This window comes from Mus musculus, chromosome 17, assembly GCF_000001635.26.
Source record: "Mus musculus strain C57BL/6J chromosome 17, GRCm38.p6 C57BL/6J".
In the NCBI taxonomy this organism is placed as follows: Eukaryota; Metazoa; Chordata; class Mammalia; order Rodentia; family Muridae; genus Mus; species Mus musculus.
The window spans coordinates 60,465,318-60,486,930 of NC_000083.6; the positions used below are offsets into that span (position 1 = coordinate 60,465,318).

General features: G+C 34.9%; 1 non-coding gene across 1 annotated transcript; it reads left to right on the top strand.

Moving 5' to 3' along the window:
* The first annotated feature begins 20,689 nt into the window (after nucleotides 1-20,689).
* On the top strand, nucleotides 20,690-20,852 carry Gm23447. The gene has a single exon (XR_003952443.1). It is a non-coding gene; the product is annotated as a U1 spliceosomal RNA (small nuclear RNA).
* The last annotated feature ends 761 nt before the right edge of the window (nucleotides 20,853-21,613 follow it).

The window sequence follows — 21,613 nt, forward strand, 5'->3', positions numbered from 1 at the left end:
GTGTGCTCAGTAACCACCTGCAGTCAATAAAACACTACGAGTTGGCCTAAATCTGCAGAAGTACACTGGTCACTTGTGCTTTGGATTATATTTGGTCCTCTGCCTGCATGCACCTGTTTACCCATGCTCAAATAAGGTCACGTGGGCTGAGGGAGGCAGTAGAGGAAATACACATCACACCTGCAGATAAACACACTTGCATTTTAATCCATACTTGTTTTAGGATGACTGTCTACTCTATTCAAAGAAGGCAATAAATGTATACCGACAGATTCAACTTGAGAAACAAAATGAGAAGTATCAAAAAAAAATGTCTCCACACTTTTATTTCATGAAAATATAAGTTTAAATTATGGTTTCAAAAACCACTTCCTAAATTGTTTTAGGGATTACTGTGATTCAGTACAAATGAAATCACAGCTGGCATGGATACGGACCGCTGTGGAGAATTGCTTTGCCCAAGGGTACCTCTATCACTTGGTCCAGGGTTGTTTAAAACCAAGTCAAAAAGGGCTAGTGAGAAATGTAATGAATATCAAAAATGAATAAAATAGAGAAAAAACTATCAGTACTATTTGGAAAATACAAAATCCATTTAAGTAATGACCATCCAATTTCCAAATATCAACCTGTATCTTACAAAATAGCTCAGCATGGCTTCTCTTCTTTTCAGCTAGGTTACTGTGTCTAACTGGGTTTAGGATTGCTGACTGGTCTGGAGATATAAAGAGGAATTTCAACTCACTATCAGAAAGTCTGATGTTAGAAATCAGGAGAAGCCAATGCTTGTATAATTTTAAGAAACATCTGACCTCAATTATTACCAAAATGTTGAATTAAAATATGCACAAGTAAATATATAACTATGAAAAATGAATCACAAAAACTAAATATTTGTTTTTGCCATAGAATGACTTAGTTCAAAAGCAAAAGAATGAACGTGGCACCCTCAACTGAATAGGTGAGACTTAAATCACTTTTTACTTACTGGATTTACTGGACTTTTAGGGCATTGTTCTTCAAGTCTAGCCCCTATGGGATGAGTATCAGTAATCCTGGACATGTTAATAGCTATACATAAAAGCTATATCAACCCCAGGTCTACTAAAACTTCATTTTAATCAATTCCCTCAACTGACACTTTGCTCATTATTTTCACAGATAATTGGAATAAATTAATAAAAACATACCAAAAATACCAAAACAAAATGCATGCATAGAATGATTATAAAGAAGAATTTTGGTTAAGCTTATCCCAAGAAGTCTGTGAAATTGGAACTGTAGAAAGAATAACAACAAGTGCAGCAGAAGGAATTACATCAAATACTGCTTAGATCAGGTGACTAATCACAATGCTAGGAACAAGAAATGAGGAGCAGTTTTATGATATAATAAATTTTTAAATGTTGCATTTCTATTTTATAGCCATGCCAATCAATGAAAATCTGTCAACATACTATAAAACAAGGAATTTAAATGATTTTTATTCCGTTGTCTACTATACCAATGCTATTTACCCACTAGTTCCTCCAGCCTATGAATTTTAACAAGCAGGACTTTTCTGATATAATTCAGGAACTAATTCTAAAATTGTAGAGTTCATCCTAGACTTCAGAAGCAATGAGCAACCTATGAGAACAGAGAAAGGCTCACAAATGCAATGGGGTGTTTGGCTTCTGAACAGCCAGGAAATAGGGATAACAGTCACATGATCATAAGAATGTAAGTTCTGGCATTCTGGATGAGTTAGTATCTAGAATCCTTCCTAGATTTTTCTATTGAAATTAGTAGCCCTGGTACTCATCAGTTTTAATGTTTTGAGATATGATAGAAAAAAAAATGCTCAGCCATGCAATACTCCACACGCACATGTGTTTCTAGTAATTTTCCTTTGTTTATAATTGACTATGCCACCATCAGAAAGTTAATACACACGTGATTATCAATATCAGTCCCCAAGGCAAGAACACCTGTGGTTTTAACATGTATCCAAATTTAACAGATCTTGTATTTTAATCAATACAAAACAAAAAGACATATGATACAAAGAAAGATAATATGTGGTGCAGGATATATGAAAATGGATCCAGAGACAGCTTGCTACCTCAAAACCCAGAACTGTAGCCAAGAAACAAAAGTGACATTATTGTTTTCAGGTTGTTTTTTCTGAATATTATGTCCAAATTTCTGAAAATTAAAAAAAATCATCTAATTCCTCTTACGTAATTACCTTGAAATAAAGGAAACATATTCACCATCAGCAATATTCTAAGACTTCATCACTCTGGTCAATTCTAAAATTCCTGATGTCATCTTTTTTTGTTTTATTTGGTATAATCAAGCTCTAATAGTACCAAGACGATCTTCAAAGGTCTTGGGATCTGTTTGGCTGTCGTACACAGGCCTTTAAAACAAATGATCCTTCTGTCAGATACTGTTGACAGCTATTCTTTCTTTGTTGCTCAAATCCTGTGTCCTCCATCGTACAGACAGCAACTTTTCCTCTAGGGAAGATTTTCTCCATACTTTGTAGTACACCATGGGCCTTGATAATTTTGAAGATGAAAGTAGGAAATGATGGTGAATATGATGAAAATCAGGACCATAATAGCTACTATTTGTTAGGTGGTTATTAAATACTCTAAATTTACCTAGTCAAAGCATATTTAATTCCATATACATTCCTTGTTGTTATCTATAAGATTTTCTTTAGTATTATCCCACAGACAATGGATGTGATATTATTATTAAATTTACTTATTTATAGTTATGTTAATTTTGAGATATATTAATTAATGTAAATTATAGTGCTTGGGCTCTAAAGTAAATGCTTCTTTGTGGTATCATTGTACTGAACATTAAAATTCATATCAAATAGTTTTAAAATAGCTAAGAAGCATATATCATTACTAATTTCATATATAGCATATACTCAGAGGTAATTACTAAAGACAATGCTCTGTCATTCTGCCTGATGCACAATCTTAAGGTTCTTTTATTATTATATTAATTCAGCAGTGAACAAAGATCTTATTTATAGGACTATTCAAAGGAAGTTGTTTGTATTAATATAAAGAAATATAAAGCTTCATACATATAAGATACATAAAATGTAGTATCAGGTATTTGTAAAAATTTAAATGAGCTATTGGCATTTTTTAAAAATAATGAATGATTTATATAGAAATGTAAGTTCAAGTTAAATTAACAAACTACTTAATTTTTTAAATATTTTATTACATATTTTCCTCAATTACATTTCCAATGCTATACCAAAAGTCCCCCACACCCTCCCCCCCCACTTCCCTACCCACTCATTCCCATTTTTTTTTTTTTTTGGCCCTGGCATTCCCCTGTACTGGGCCTCTCTTTCCAGTGATGGCCGATTAGGCCATCTTTTGATACATATGCAGCTAGAGTCAAGAGCTCCGGGGTACTGGTTAGTTCATAATGTTGCACCTACAGGGTTGCAGGTCTCTTTAGCTCCTTGGATACTTTCTCTAGCTCCTCCATTGGGGGCCCTGTGATCCATCCAATAGCTGACTGTGAGCATCCACTTATGTGTTTGCTAGGCCCTGGCCTAGTCTCACAAGAGACAGCTATATCAGGGTCTTTTCAGCAAAATCTTGCTAGTGTATGCAATGCTGTCATTGTTTGGAGGCTAATGGGTTTTAAAAAAGACATCATACTATATTTCCTCCAAGTCAGTTTTTATTTGCCTCAGGCAAAACAGGAAATAGACCAATGAGGCATTCCATCAAATAAACCTTGGTGAATCATTCTATCTGAGCTATTTATAACAACATTAGTCACTGAAGTTACTTCAGTCCCCAAAAGTTCTTCTGTAAAAGAAACTTTCATTCTCCAGATGCAATTGTTATCTCAGAGGCTTACTGCCTATTAATCTCACCCGGTCTAGTTCTTTCTGACTCTGGTTGGCTAGATCAACTCAGTTCTTCTAGCTCAAACTACTCTCCAAGCTGACTGAGTCAATCTGGCTTCTCTCAGCTTCTCAACGAATTGCTCTGCTTGGGATCAAATTAACTCTGGCAGTTTGTTCTAATTTTCTGTTTCCTTCTTATTCTCTGGCTTCAACTGCCTCTGCATCATGAACTGAGCTGAACTGAACTCAGCTCATTTGTACTGCCCCCTGCACTGACTAAACAGATCTTACTTAGTTGAACTCAACTGAACTGGCCTCCTTTAACTAGATTCAACTTAAAAACATGTCTGCTTCCTTCTATAAAGAAATATTACCTATACTGATTTGAATTAGTGTGTATATAAGTTGTGTCTATATGGTATTCCATATCATACTGGAATCCAGGGCATGTCTGCATTACAGCTGGCTCACTTAGACCTAGAAGGTCTTTGAATGTGATCTCTAGCCAGAGAAGGCATGTTGCTGCATTAAAATTTCTCTACATTCTCCCAGAAATACCATAAAAATGTGTACTACTGGAGTCTCATGCACAAGCTTCAGAGAGCCACTTTGGTGAAAAGTCTTCCTCCCTGTGCAAAGTTTGTGCTTCTCTATCTCAGGACAGAACTTCCTCTGTTTTATTTACTTCTTGTGAGTTCTATGGCCCTTATGAGCTTACCTGTTCCTTTGAGGGAGGAGTGCTCCAAATAAAAGCTAAGCAATAACAAATCATCTAACCAAAATAGTTATAGAAAATGTCTTGCTAAAGGCATTTCTGGGTTTTTCAGGAAAATTATGACTTTTTTTTTTCATTGTTTAACAATCATCACTTCTTAGCTTGTTTTTGATTATCAGAGATGATTTAAATCTGGAAGGGATTAGAGGGCTTCTTGTTTTCCTGGAGGGTAAAATGTAAGAATTGTCAAGGCTCATTATCCTATAAGGTACAATTTTCTGCATTTTGTCTGTACTCAAAGGTACTTGCTATGAAATATGATGATCACATGAAGCTGAGGATATATTCGAGTGGCAGCTCTGGTTAGCTTACATGAGATTCCCTCACTCTGTTGGTCTAAGGTCAAATTACCCCTGCCCTTCACACATGGTGAGGGTGAAAGTGTACATATGGTAGGAGTTTGACTTGATGTCTTCCTACCATATTGGCAGAAACTTTCCTATAGCCTCACAGAATTTTGGGGAAATGGCCTTTCTCTCACAACAAGCAAGAGGCCTATATTGATATACATGTGTCTCCTTACCAGCACTTGCTTATGTGCCTCTATACTATTCTTCTTATCATTATTTATTCTTTACTGGACATAGTATTTTTCAAAACTGATGCACCAACCAATAAGATTATACTTGGAGAATGGATAGAAATGATTTAAAAGTGGACACTATTTTTAGGGCCATTGTTTGGAAGTGCATGGCAGAAATTTGAAGAGTAAATATGATAGACTGTAAAATGCATGAGGTTTTCACTTCCAACTTTTGAAAACCATGTGATTATTATAGCTCAATGGGCCTTAAGGAAAAATGCCCAAAAATCTAAATTCAGCACATCTCAGGTTAGAGGGGCAATGAGGCAAAGTGGAGAGAGATGGTTGTGCATCCCATACCCATAGTGACACACCTATTCCAGCAAGGCCAAAAGTACTCTAACAGGGCTATACCTTCTAATAGTCCACTCTATGGCCAAGCATATACAAACCATCACAATAATAATTATTATAAAACATTCAGTTGTAAGGAATTTCCTTATTTAGTGATTAATTCCGGATGACACAGACCACTGCAGATGGTCTCACCTCTGGGCTGATAGTCCTGGGTTCTATAAGAAAGCAGCTTGAGCAAGCCATGAGGAGCAAGTCAGTAATCAGAACTCCTCAATGGCCTCTGCATCACTTCCTGTCTTTTGATTACTGCCCTCTATGAGTTCCTGTTCTGATTTCCTTCAGGGATATATGCTACAATGTGGAAGTGTTATCAAAATAACCCCTACCTCCCTACTTGCCTCTTGTTCTGTCACAGGCTCTTTTGGGGGTCTTGGAAGGAGTATTTACCACTGGGTGATAGTGGTGAAATTCTTGACTCTACTAGGCATCACCTAACAACATCCATCTTTTTATTACCTCTATTGCATGGAACTCCTGGATGTTCATGAAGTCACATTCCAGTTCAGGACAGTGAGATTTTCTACTTCTTAAAATAGTGTATATGCCAGTGGAAGTCTTGGGTTTCTATCTGGCCTCCTCTAACATTGTCCTGGCAAGAACCTTGTGTATTTTTGTATATTCTGTACTTGCATCAAAGTCTGTGTGCCACTGTCTCAACTATCATTAGCATGAGTTGGGATAGGGTTCAAATACATTGTTTTGTTGGGCTACCACACAATGATGTTTTACTTTGTTTTTTGGTCTGTGGCTGAAGAGAATATTTGAGTAGTTTAGTTTTGTGTTTCACAAATACTTTTTTCCGTTGCCTATCAATAGAAGCAGATATAAATTGCCAGCTTCTTCAATATGGTCTTGGCTATAAACAGTGAAATAAAACATAGAGGGCTTACCATCATGTTTTTGAGGTGATATTTTTAAAGCAATAATTAGCCTGCTACAGTTGTAAGCATGAACTTTGTGGACAAAGATGAAGAAGGTGCATTCATGACTCAGCAAAGCTGACAAGTATTTATCACTTATTTTTCCAATCCATATCACAAGGACAGTTTGGAAGGGCCTTGATTGATGCCTGTCCTTGAAATGACTAGCATTACTAGAGAGGACATTCCATAATTGGCAATGGCTTTTGCCCTGATGGGAAACACTCTATATAATACAAGATCATTCAGTATAAATGTATCACAGAAACATTGTTGGGTCAAAGGGCAGCCTCAGCTGTACTCAGTGTATCTTAATTTGCATGTTTTCATGCTGTGCTTTTATTTTTTTCTCTTAGTAGGACAGATCTGTTGTTGTAGTACTGGTAACAAAGTTCAGAACATGTTATATTTTCCTTCCTTCCTTCCTTCCTTCCTTCCTTCCTTCCTTCCTTAATCCCCCTTTGCCCTCTTATCCTCCTCCTTCACTTATTCCTTTCATTGTGATTAGATATTTTACTTTATATGGTACTGATAAAGTATTAAATTTGCAGTCACAATTCTGTATTTGGACAGTATGCCACCTATGGCTGAGTGTGGTTTCTAGACATATGTACAAACCTTCATTAATGGGGCATGGGTTGGTTGGCTGGTCTTTTGTCAATTTGATACAAGCCTGAATCATTAGAGGGAGAAATCTTTTTTCAGAAAATGCCTTCATCAGGTGTAGCTGTTAGGCATTTTCTTAATTGGTGATCAGTGGCAGAGGGTTCAGTTCATTTTCGGTCATACTATCACTGGCCGAAAAATTCTGGGTTCTATAAGAAAGCAGGTTGAGCAAACCAGTGGAAGAAAAACAGTAAGTTACATCCCTTCATGGCCTCTTCACCAGCTCATGCCTCCATGATTCTGCCCTTTTTAAGTGTCTGTCGTCATTTCCTTCAATAATGAATAAGGAGGTGTAAGCACTTGTCTCCCCAACTTACTTTTTGATCAAAACATTTCACTACAGCAATAAAAAACCTAAAATGGTGTAGAGGAATTTTAATCCAGCAACATGCCTGCTCTGACAAAAGATCACATCCAAAAACTTTTTAGGTTTCTGTGATCTGGCTGGAAAGCATGTGTGCCATGGATTATAGTATGATATGGCTGGAATACAGACTAACCATTAGTACACACTTTTAATCCTAACCAATGTCGATAAGATTAGTTTGTAGAAGGAAACAGTCGTGTTTGGAAGTGTTAACTATTGAGGGAGGAGAGTTCATTTGAGTTTCTGCAATGTAATGGAGTTGAATTCCTCAGGTCTTTTCCGGTCCATTCACTTCTTATAGTCAGTACTGCCAAGTGCAGTTCATTTCATGGAACTCAGAGACAACTTTTCCAAGTTGGGCAATTCAATGAGAAGCTGAGAGAAGCCAGATTGAATCAGTCAGCTTGGTGGTGAGTTGCAGCCAGAAGAGCTGAGTTGAAACAGCTAGCCAAAATTCAGAAAGAATGAGAAAGGGTAAGTTTATTCAGCAATAAACTCCTAACACAATTATATCAGGTGAATAAAAGCTGCATTCATAAGACAGATACTTGATTATTCATGTATTTATCTATTTATTTTTTATTGATTTCATTTTTATCTGTTCCTTATTGCATTGATTGGTATTAATGGGTCATTTGACACAGATGATAAATCTGTGTCAATATTGTCTCTTTTTCCCTAAAGTAACAAACTAAGCACCAATATCTCATGGCTGTTCCTTATCATGGGAAAGAAAGTTCTATGTTTGAGAATCATATCATTTTCTGTGTCTCTGATTCTGATTTATTTATTTATTTTTAGAATGTATATTCTTTTTTTAATGTATATTGTTTTAATTGTTATAAGTTACAACTTGCATGTATTTCAACTATGTTGTGTTTGAAGTAGAATTTCTGAACATAATTAAATGTGGTATTTGTGAATACAATTTTGTTTTAATATGTTAATCAAGAACAAAATGCAGACACTTCATTTTTTGGAAAAATCCAAAATCAACATCTCATTATACATGATGATACAATCATGGTAAATTGAGCATAAAACTCTATCTAAATAAATATGCTGAGTAATTCCTTGTTACAAGAGGCTACTAAATGTGCTATTCAATGTGATCCTTTCAAATGTTAAATGTTACCCTTAGGGATTTTTATTGCTTATGAATCTATTCTTGGTATTTCTCTTTAAATAAGATGCTATTGATTCTAGTCATATATTTAAAATTAATACATGAATTGGAACATTCTGGTTAATTTTCATATGACCAACAGAATAATGACTGTAATGGATAGTAGTTTGAATATCAAACGCACATGCACACTCAAACATCTTAGAGAGAGAAAGAGAGACAGAGACAGAGAGACAGAGAGACAGAGGTAGACAGAGAGACAGAGAGGCAGAGATACAGAGTCAGAGACAGAGAAATATAATCTTATTCCCATATAATCTTTTGACTTTAAAATTTTAAGTTTTCTGGTTATGATAAAATAGGCATATCAAGAAAACCGCAAGTAATGATGCAGTGCTTTTAGTATGTCAATGAGCTGACATACTTTCAAAATATCTCCCATGCTATAAGCATAATAAAACAATGTAAATATGGAACTGTCTTTGACCTATGACTGCAGAGCATATCCAGGGCCTTAGAAATCCTTTTCTATGTTATTAAACTAAAGAACATACTGAAACATTGGTCTCAAGATTCCTCATTGATTTCTTTTTTTCACAAAATTCATCAAATGTGCTTCTGTGTTAGCCTATTTGCCACCAAAGCTCCATAAAAATTATATGCAGTCATTGAGACAAGAAGCTATTTTGATAAATGCAAAATCTATTTAAATACCTTTATTCCTATGTCTACAATTACAGGAACATATGTTAATGTCACAATTACATATTAGAAGTCTAAAGAAGTGTCTTTTGCATTGAAATTCATAGGTAAATACATGCACATGCAGCATGTTTTGGTGCCAATATCATCTGATGGCCATGGTTTTTATGAAACTGTGTATTGACTATATCTATATATAATTATATATAGTTTATGTATGTATATATGATGATACATAGATTGGTCAGGTCATAGATAGATAGATAGATAGATAGATAGATAGATAGATAGATAGATATAATGTATGTGTGTGTACTTGGGAGTGTGTGTATGAATATGTAGGTACATATGATTAATGGGAAAATATGACCAATGTAAATTCTCAGGATATTCACTTTTCTCTCTTAATGTCTGTTCACAAGAAATTTCAGAAAAGAGAGCATAATATTTTTCTGAATAATGAGGAATGATTTAAGAAATTCGTTGAATTTTACATGGGTAAAAACATATCACAAAAATATCATATCAAGTCAAACATCATAATCTATTTGCAAGCATTATACCTGAAACTATGAAATTGCACTCCATTTATGTATGATTTTCTGAGTCAAGCAAAATTGAGGTCCTTTGGGGGGAAAAAAGGACAGACCATGTTTAGATAAGATTGGCATCACTTTTGCCTAAAATGATTTGATTGCATATTCTTGTACGTTCTGACAGGATCTGTCTCCAGGTACATCAATATATCTTGACAGCATAAAATTTTAAAACAACAGAAACTACGGACAAGCTGTTTATGTGAAGTTCATACATATGCAGGACGGGGCTCAGTAATGCTCTCAAGAGCTGAAATTATGGAGGCACTCTTCTTTTATAATATTTTCCTGTAAACAAATATTTATATGATTCCAAATTATGTGAAACAGCATTATTTATATACTCTATGCACATTTTTATACCTTTATTACTTACAGTCTGTGTGAAGCTGTCGAACTTTCTGTCTTGTGAGATTAAATATCGCAATTGTGGTTTCAATAACTAGGAAGAGGTGTTTGTTATTACATGAATAGAAATGAAAATGTCTTCATGTATGATTTTTGTATTTTTAGATGCTTAAATTTGGTAAATAAGTGTGACTAGTATTTTTTTAAAAATCAATTAAAACATATGCAATCCATATGAACATACAAAATAAATCCTTAGTAAATTAAATACATTATTGTTAATTAAAACTTCTGTGGGTACTTTATATAATTGCATAATTATGCAAATAGTAAGTAAGATAAATTAGTAAGTAAAATTTCAGACTCAAAATATTAAGTTTTTGAAAAATGTTTCCCATCTTTTCCACGTGCACTATGTGAACTATAACATCAGCTGTGTAAATTGAGTTAGGAACCAACAGCCATTTGAAACCAATAATAGGTTTCTACAATTTGGAGATGTTTGGATTGAAGTAGAAACTTAAGAGTTCTTTGGAAAGTTGGTTGAGTGGTGTTTCGCTGGGGCACGTGTGTAAAGGAATGTTTCCTTAAAGTGGACACAGGTGTTAAAAGCTAAGGCAGGCTCATGATGGAAGGTTTCACTGAAGCAGACACAGAAGAAAGGATGTTCTGTTAAGGCAAGCATATGAAGGGAGATGTGAAGAATTCTTTGTGAATGACACTAATGACACACATGTATTGGTCCACCTTACATTGCATAGTTAATCTGCATTTGTGGGGACTCCATAGAGAGGAATGCACCAAGAAACTGGTGGCATGTTGCAGTTGTTGGCACTTCCAAGAACTCAGGCAGAATGGATGCATGTGCCAAGGCAAGAGACATGCTGAGGCAAGATATGTGGAGGACACTTCTTTTCCACTACCTATGTTGGGTGGTAGCTTACAAGAAAGGTTAAAAGTGTTTAAGAACCATCTTTAAAAATAAGTTTCAAAAACCAGGAAATCCAGGACACAATAAGAAGACCAAACGTACGGATAATAGGAGTGGATGAGAATGAAGATTTTCAACTCAAAGGTCCAGCAAACATCTTCAACAAAATTATTGAAGAAAACTTCCCAAATCTAAAGAATGAGATGCATATGAACATACAAGAAGCCTACAGAACTCCAAATAGACTGGACCAGAAAAGAAATTCCTCCCGACACATAATAATCAGAACATCAAATGCACTAAATAAAGATAGAATACTAAAAGCAGTAAGGGAAAAAGGTCAAGTAACATATAAAGGCAAGCCTATCAGAATTACACCAGATTTTTCACCAGAGACTATGAAAGCCAGAAGAGCCTGGACAGATGTTATACAGACACTAAGAGAACACAAACTGCAGCCCAGGCTACTATACCCAGCCAAACTCTCAATTATCATAGAGGGAGAAACCAAAGTATTCCACGACAAAACCAAATTCACACATTATCTCTCCACGAATCCAGCCCTTCAAAGGATAATAACAGAAAAAAACCAATACAAGAACGGGAACAACGCCCTAGAAAAAACAAGAAGGTAATCCCTCAACAAACCTAAAAGAAGACAGCCACAAGAACAGAATGCCACCTTTAACAACTAAAATAACAGGAAGCAACAATTACTTTTCCTTAATATCTCTTAACATCAATGGTCTCAACTCGCCAATAAAAAGACATAGACTAACAAACTGGCTACACAAACAAGACCCAACATTTTGCTGCTTACAGGAAACTCATCTCAGAGAAAAAGATAGACACTTTTTAATACTGTTTTTTGGTGTCTAGAATGAAGTTCAAATTTGACTTTAAAACTCAACTGAATTGTTTGCTTTGAATATCCTTGTATCATGCCCATGTGTGTAACTATGGAGAAACAAAATCCTATGTAATTTTAAGTTTTGTACAACCACTCTGGAAATCAGTCTGGCGGTTCCTCAGAAAATTGGACATAGTACTACCGGAGGATCCAGCAATACCTCTCCTGGGCATATATCCAGAAGAAGCCCCAACTGGTAAGAAGGACACATGCTCCACTATGTTCATAGCAGCCTTATTTATAATAGCCAGAAACTGGAAAGAACCCAGATGCCCCTCAACAGAGGAATGGATACAGAAAATGTGGTACATCTACACAATGGAGTACTACTCAGCTATTAAAAAGAATGAATTTATGAAATTCCTAGCCAAATGGATGGACCTGGAGAGCATCATCCTGAGTGAGGTAACACAATCACAAAGGAACTCACACAATATGTACTCACTGATAAGTGGATACTAGCCCAAAACCTAGGATACCCACGATATAAGATACAATTTCCTAAACACATGAAACTCAAGAAAAATGAAGACTGAAGTGTGGACACTATGCCCCTCCTTAGAAGTGGGAACAAAACACCCATGGAAGGAGTTACAGAAACAAAGTTTGGAGCTGAGATGAAAGGATGGACCATGTAGAGACTGCCATATCCAGGGATCCACCCCATAATCAGCATCCAAACGCTGACACCATTGCAAGATTTTATCGAAAGGACCCAGATGTAGCTGTCTCTTGTGAGACTATGCCGGGGCCTAGCAAACACAGAAGTGGATGCTCACAGTCAGCTAATGGATGGATCACAGGGCTCCCAATGGAGGAGCTAGAGAAAGTACCCAAGGAGCTAAAGGGATCTTCAACCCTATAGGTGGAACAACATTATGAACTAACCAGTACCCCTGAGCTCTTGACTCTAGCTACATATGTATCAAAAGATGGCCTAGTCGGCCATCACTGGAAAGAGAGGCCCATTGGACACGCAGACTTTGTGTGCCCCGGTACAGGGGAACGCCAGGGCCAAAGGGGGGGAGTGGGTGGGTAGGGGAGTGGGGGTGGGTGGGTAAGGGGGACTTTTGGTATAGCATTGGAAATGTAAATGAGCTAAATACCTAATAAAAAATGGAAAAAAAAAAAAAGAAAAAAAAAAAAGTGTCAGAGGAGATATTTGTCAAGAGTAGTCCAAGTTACTTGAATGAAACCTAGTGAACACATATATGTTCAAAGATTAATCTGCATGCTTTTATTAAAGAAATTTTATTGAACTTTTCATCTGTGAATCTTTTTTTTAATTGGGTATTTTCTTCATTTACATTTCCAATGCTATCCCAAAATCATCTATGAATCTTGAAGCAAACAAATATTCTTCATACTATGGCTCTATCTCATCAGTTGAAGAATTTAGCTCACCAAATACTGATGTTTCGCCAGGAAGAAAGAAAGCATTGTGGTGTAAACTGCATCTGAATGAGAAAATTATCTCCTTCCATATGAATCAACCGAACACAGCCTTACCTTCAAATTTGGACTTACTAAACTTGCTCAGTTTGCACATCCTTAACCTCTGTGTCAGTCTCAGACTCAGTCTTTGTCTCTACCTGTCTCTGTCTCTGTTTCTGTCTCTCTGCCCTGTCACCCTGCTCTCATTTTTAATGTAGAAAATACTTTTGTGTGTGTGTTTATTTGTTTGTTTACTTTTGACCATGTTTTCTTATGAACTCCTAGTTGGTGTTGAAATCATAATCGTTCTCCCTCAGTTCCCAAAGTGTTTAGATTTCAGGTAAGCAAACTATATCCAGCCACTTTTAAAGAATATTGAAAAAAACACATTTTCTTCACATAAACTTATTTTCTATTAACTGCAAATTTTGATACAAGTGGTATTTATAATAAATAAATAAATGTGAGTTTCTCAACTTTTACTGAATGAAAGCTAGAATAATATTGAGGACCATGCAAAGAAAGTTCAGATTGCCTCAAGGATTCTAATGTTATATTCTAAGTTTCCTGTTAGTGGCAATTCTAAAAATAAACTTGAATATTTAGTTGAGGTTTTTAAGCTAAGTGTTAATTATGTGTGGTGGTTTGAATGGAAATGACCTCCATAGTCTCACATATATGAACACATGGGCCATTTGTCTAACTATGTGGAAATAATTAGTAGTTGTAGCCTTGTTGAAGGGGATGTGTCCATAGGGATGGGATTTAGGGTCTAAAAGAAGCTCATCACTCTTTCTGGAACTCTGAAACTACAAGTAACATTAAATGTTTTCTTTTATAAGTTTTCTTATTTTTTTCATTTCTTTTTTTAAACAGTGTTTTAGGAGATATTTTCTTCATTTACATTTCAAATGCTAAAACTGAAAGTCCCCTATACCCTCCCTCCACCCTGCTCCCCAACGCACTCACTCTCACTTCCTGCCCTCACATTCCCCTGTACTGGGGCATATAATCTTTACAAGACCAAGGGTTATCAATGCTTTGTTACAACAGTGTAAAAATAACTGAGACAGAATTTGCTACCAGGGAATGTCTATGTCTGTGACAGACGTGATTATATACATTTTTTGAAGGAATGTAGAGTAATTTGGAATTTGGACTAGAAAATTCATTAAATACTGTAAGCAAATTTAATGGGATATCATTAAAGTTTCTGAAATCTATAAGCATTCAATGAATGAAGAGAAATTCATTTTCATGAAGGAGTAAATATTACGACCTTGTCTGGATGGAGAATATAAGACATTTTTTTGAAGATTACTTGGGAAAAGAAATATGAACATATTTTCAATTCTTTAGTTTTATATCCCGTTTGAAATGAGACTTATGAGGCACAAAAGCATGAAATCATTAACTTTGTAGAAATATTTAAACAGAGTTGTGCTGCTTGTTTTTCATTAACTTGATGCAAACCTAGGCATATATAGGAAGAGGGAATCTTAATTGGAAAAAAAGATGCCTCCGTAAGATTTGCCTGCAGGCTCTTCTTTAGGGTGTGTCTTGATTAGTGATTGGTGTGCAATATCCCAGCGCGCTATGTGCAGTACCTCACATAGGCGCCCTCGGTGCAATAAGAAGGCAGGCTGCACAATCCAAGGGAGGCTAGCAAGTAGGCAGCATGACTTTACAGACTCTGAATTAAGATACAGCTCCTCCGTCCTGATTCCTCCCAGAATTCCCTCGACTATGGATGACAGGCTTTAAAATGTAATAACCTTTTTCTTCTCCAAGGTTGCCTTTGGTAATAATGTCTTACACCATTCAAAGCCTTAACTGCAACAGAATTTGATACCGGGTTGTGAGGTACTCCCGTGACAGACCTTATCATGTGTTGGAGAGGGTAGTGGCAGCATTTAAACTTTGGGCTGGAAAAGCCATTGAATTCCCGAAGTTTGATGGGCTGTTCTTGTGGGGTCTGGGAACATAAGAGTGCTAAGCAAAATGGAAACAATGGGGTTCTGACTTGTGAAACTCCAAAGGGAAGTTTGAGAGTCCGATCCTTATTCTACAGGGCCTGTTCGATATTTTGAATTAAGAGCCCATGGTCAGCTGGGACTGAAGAATTGGCTTTGATTAACAAGAAGTCAGAACCACTAAAGTAAAACCTCTGTTTTGTTTGGACAATTGATGCTGATTAGGTGCAGAAGAGAAAGTACTGACCAGCACCATTTAGGTAAAATCTTATAGGAAGTGTTTTACAGGGTCAGGAAATAGATGCTATCGTCAAGTCACAGCCAACATTATTGCCTATGCCTGCATTTAAACTGATGTGTAAGTGTTCCCTGGTTGATAATGGTTTTGACGCTTGGCATTGTAATAAACCAGTGAGAAAACTGGTTAAAAAAATAACACCATCATCATTTGTAGTAGAAGCCTTGAGACTGAAGGGGTCTTTGAGAGAAGTAGAGGATGGGTACCAGATGGCAGGATCAAAGTCTATGACTGGAGGCCAGCAGAGGCTATTGCTGAAGATGCAGTCTATTTGCATAAGAGACCCCATCATTTAGAAGATGCCAGTATCACTGGAGGACCACCAAGTACAGTAGCAGCTGTGGAATAGAGGCAACTTGAGCTTCTGAGATGTATTATATATCTTGTGTATGGCACACCTTGATAGATAGAGCTGTTGATGATCTTTCTAGTTCAGAGGACTGTGAGTTCTAGACATTGGACATAGTGTTATTTATACTGTTGAAGTTTGCTTTTCTCATATTTGAATTGTGAGTACGCTATGATTATTCTCTCTTTAAATTAGAACGTAACTGGTTGGCAATGTTTTTTAGAGATTTTGTTATTTTAGAGAGGTTTGTACTTTGTAAGAGATTGGTAGATCTTTTAAAGAGAGCAAATTTCTAAAATGTTTGAATATTTAAAAACTTTTACATGTCTTTTATTTAATATATTTATAATAATATTTAATGACTTTCAGACTTCTAAAGTGGAACTTTTAGAAATGGGAACATTTTATATTGTATTATTGATAATATGATATCTTGAGCATAAAAAGGGAAATAAAATGTATGCCTTAATAAAGGATGCATTTAATTGTACGTTTGATAAGTGGTCAATTATGCTGGTTATTTTCTGTCAACTTGACATAAACATAGGCCAATTGGAGAAGATGGAATCTTAATTGAGAAAATAACTCAATCAGATATTTCTGTAGCATGTGTCGTGAATATTGTCTTAATTAGTGATTGATATGTGGCCATCCCTGAGCATGAGATTCCAGATTGGATAAGAAAGCAGATTGAGCAAGCCATGGTTAACAAGCCAGTAAACAGCATTCTGCTATGACCTATGTTTTAGTTCCTGATTCCAGGTTTCAGACCTGTGTCCCTGCTCTGACTTCTTTAGATGATGGAGAACAAGCTAATGCATATCGGAAAACCTTTCCTCCCCAAGTTGCACATGGTCAGAGTGTTTCATTAGATCTTTAGCAAGCCACACTGAGACAAGAACTAACAATCTTCCCAACACACAGAGTGAGTGGATAATCTGTATCTAAGAGTGTGTAAGCACTAGTAAATATAAAGGAGAGAGTTAAAACCCAGTCATTGATTTCTATGGAATTATGGGCATGAATAGGAAAGGAATTAAAAAAGATACATTTCAGAAGCCAAAGGAAGATTAATTATAAAGTATGTTCAGTAATCTCAAGTGTTAACAAACTTTCTTAAAGAATAAAGGGAAAAAAACCCCACTGTACTTAGTAACTAAAAAGGAAAAGGAAATTCTCAAGGAAACAAAAATAATGCTTCTCCCCACGATCATTTTTGAGAATTAGTAAAGGGAAGATGTCATTGGATATAAACTAATTTTCACAAAAAAGAAAGAATAAATTCATAGAGGATGATTAGAGAAAAAATAAGAAGGAAATATTTCTGAATTTATATATGATCCTAACATCTGGAATATGTCCTAGCAATTAAGAGGAATTCCATATTTAGTTTTCCTACTTATAATTTTTTTATTAGAATGTGGATGCAAACTTCTTTAATGATGTTGGAGAAGCTCCCTGTTGATATGGCTACTTTACCAATTCATCGAGGGTAACTAAATAAATGCCTATATAGACAGCTAAATATTAAAGCTAAATAGCTTTATTTATTTATGTATTTATTTATTTATTATTTAAAAAGCTATATAGACAGCTAAATATTAAAGCTAAATATTAAAGAGTGACAAACTATTACATGATTATATTCATTAAGTGGCATCCTACTAATCATAATATATACATATAAACATACATATATAGTCATACTATAAACCAACGTATACATAATTTTAATATAATATGTATATATAAATCTAAAACACATACATTATTTTCTATGCCTGTCATTAATCACTAAATATAAACTTGTTAAAGATTTATAAGAAAATTTAATTTAAACCTGTCTATAAACTTCATTTATAACATAAAATACTCTGTTCACAAAATATTTTGTTGCCAACTTCTGAAGCTATTAATGAATGTGCTTGGTCTTATGAGCAGGGTGTAACCTTGTGCTGACAGCATAATAGTAGTGAAAAAAGGCTTTTAAAATAATATCAATTTTCCATAATCCACCATGCATAGTGCATGATAATAAGGTACACTGCAAAATCAATTTTTGATGTAATCTTTTCTGTTTTCTTTCATACCTTTTAAAAACTGATGCATCATCAAAACATTTTGTTTTCTTATGAGTTTCAAAAAGAGAAAAGAGGAAAAAAAAAGCAACTTGCTTGACCTTCTCCACAATTGGCTGAGGCTTTCGAGCCTTTCATTTGGGTCTCCATTAGTGGAAAGTGGTTTTAGCTAGCTGTACTCAAGCATTTTAGTCAATCACTAGCTTTCATCTTGTTGTTATCATAAAGGGCCATTTCTTTCCTAAAATGGTCAATTAAGTTCATGGAAATAAATGGTGAAGAATATAGAATTTGTTAGCTGTACTGTCAGGAGTATACTGGTTTGCGGGAAAAAACATTTCAGAGAATTTCTTAATGAATTGAAATAGCTCTCTGCCCATGAGATGTTTGTTCTCATTTCTTTTCTCTCTGGACACAATTCACAGTTAACAACGCAGTAATTGAGTATTTGAAAGCTCTTAAAATATCCACATCATACTTAAAGATGGGTCCTGGTTTTTTGGATTAACAACTCCATTTCTTTCCATTTGTATGAAGTGCGTTTCAAAAATCAATTGTAGTACATTTTACTTAAAGAGCACCAGAAAGAAAGTTTCATTTGTGTTGGAGAATAATGCAACAGAAAGATCCAGTCTCTGGAGTAAATTCATCAAGTAGGATATGCCATTAGTGCTAAGCACCATCACAATGCACCCGATAAATGAAAACGTAAGTAGAATTTGCAGTCAATGAAGTCCTGCTTTGTAAGTGACAGGGCACTGGAGGTATTTCATAACTGTAATGCAGGCCTGAGGTGAACTATCTCATTTCCTTAACAGTCCTTGATTTTTGTTACCTTGGAGGTCCAGTATGAATTCGAGTCTTATCCAATAGACAAGACTAAGTTAAATATTCCTCTCCGGCATTGTCTTGTAATGCCAAGAAAATGTCGTCTAGAAATGTGAAATTTAGGTAATATCTTCCTAGGTCAAATGGAATGATGAATGTGTAGAATTCAATTCACTAAGGGAAACTCCATGTATTTCAAGGTTTGCTTCTGTATTATAGGCAAATATTGTCACAAATAAATCCTTTTCTAAGTCAATATATCCAATGCAATGTCAAAGATAATTATGTATCAACATGATTTTCATTTCTGATTGTGCATTTGAAACTGTAAGGTCAGAAACTTGATCAGTCTGTTGAAAACTCGTTTCTATGAAGACATGCACAGACCGACCCTAGAGCACACAGGTTTCAAATCGAACAACTGTTTAAGAATTCCCGGGAGGATGCTCTCTGGGTTTGACACTCAAATCAGCAGAGAAGATCATTATCCTGCATAGTGTGTGTAAACTTGATCCTACCATTTAAAATGCCAAAAGATCCAAATCACATCACCTGAAGGAAAAAAAAAAAAAACTCCCTTAATAACCACGTAGCATTATCAGCTTTTGTTGCTAGACCTCCAGGTTATTGGTCTGTAGCTCAAAATATTTACCACAGCATAGTGCAAGAGTCTATTCCATATATGCATGTATTAGTGGAAATACTGATTATCCTATTTCAATTAATGCTCACTAGTTGTATAAATTTTGTATGTGAATTAAAATATCACACACTACCCAAGATTTTGTAAAACTACTATTTTTTTAATTTAAATGGTTAAAGAGATGGAAATGTTAAGTACCCTGCTTTCATCTTTATATGACACAAACATATATCAAATTATCACACTGTGTAAAATATTATTTTGTAATTAATATAACTAAGCAAGTAAATCTCACTCAGTTCATATGTCTCATAGCAGTGTAGATACACTCTGAGTGCTGTGTCTCAATGTAATACCATGATTATATGAGCATCATATATCATACAAAAATTTTAGATGGTTATATCACTAAGCAATATTTTCCATAAATAAATTATATATGCAATGTGGTATCAATAAAAACTTAAGTAATAAATGATATTTACATGTGCATTCATATGTGTGTATGTGTGTGTGTGTGTGTGTGTGTGTGTGCGTGAGTGAAAATGTATATTTACAGATTTCTTAACTTGGGGAAATATTTATTAATACATGATTTATACAAAAATGCAGTCACAAATAGCAAACATTAAAATCTTTGTACATTTGGTAGATTTTGTATACAATTTTGTATCAGAAAAAGCATTACTCACATAATTATAAGCAATTCAAATACATACTGAAATGTTTTCACAACCTCAATCATAAGAATATAGCAATATGAGTATTCATATTACTTTTTATATGTACATACCTTTCCATATACATAAATATATACACATAAATATATACATATATATGTATATACACACATACATATACATATGAATATATATGAACATGTGAAAAGGTATATGTATATACCCATTATATATACACACATATATAATCTGGTAGGAGTGACACCATCATCAAAAGGATGGAATTTCCATGGTGAGGCTCAGCCATTGCATTTGGTGTATGCTGACTAGTTCAATTTCCCCAATTGTAGGAAAATCAACTGCACAATTTATTGTGGTAGAGGACTGATTCTGTTCTTTTCCCTTAAAAAATTAAATAAAATGAATTTATAAATATGCTCCACAACCCAAGAAAGACTGTTAAAAATCTAATTACATTTTCTATTATATTCAATATTTAAAGAACCGCAATAAGTTTTATTTCAAAAAAATGTCAAGAAGAGAAATAAATAGATGTATAAACAGGATAGGAAGAAATCAAAGTATCTATATTCACAGATAAGATGATTTTACATATAATCTATTTAAATGCTTCACCATAAAAATACATATAGCTGATAAGTTCGTGCATCAAAATATCAGGATAAAAATTTTGAATATCCAAAATTGAGTAGCCATGGTTCTAGAAAAAAATGGCTCAATAAGTGTGATTATTTACTGATCTTGCAGAGGATCTAGGTTTGATTCCCAGTATCCATAGCACCTGGTTCCTCTCCTTTCAAGCAATACAATATCCTCTAAGCACACACATGTACATGAGATAAAAATAATAGTAATATATACATATTTTTAAAAGTAATAGTGCTTTCATATGCCAGGGACAAACATAATGAAAAAATCAAATTATATCAGTTTACAATGATATTAAATATGTACTGGAATATATCTAACCAATGAAGTGAAATCTTGTGCAATGAAAACTTTAAGATACTGAAAAATGAAAATGAGGAAGGTAACAGAAGAAGGAATGAGCGCCTATGCACATGAACTGATAGACTTTTCATTTGAGAATCACCATTGTACTGAAAGCAATATAAAGATCCAACACCAAAATGACCATGGAATTC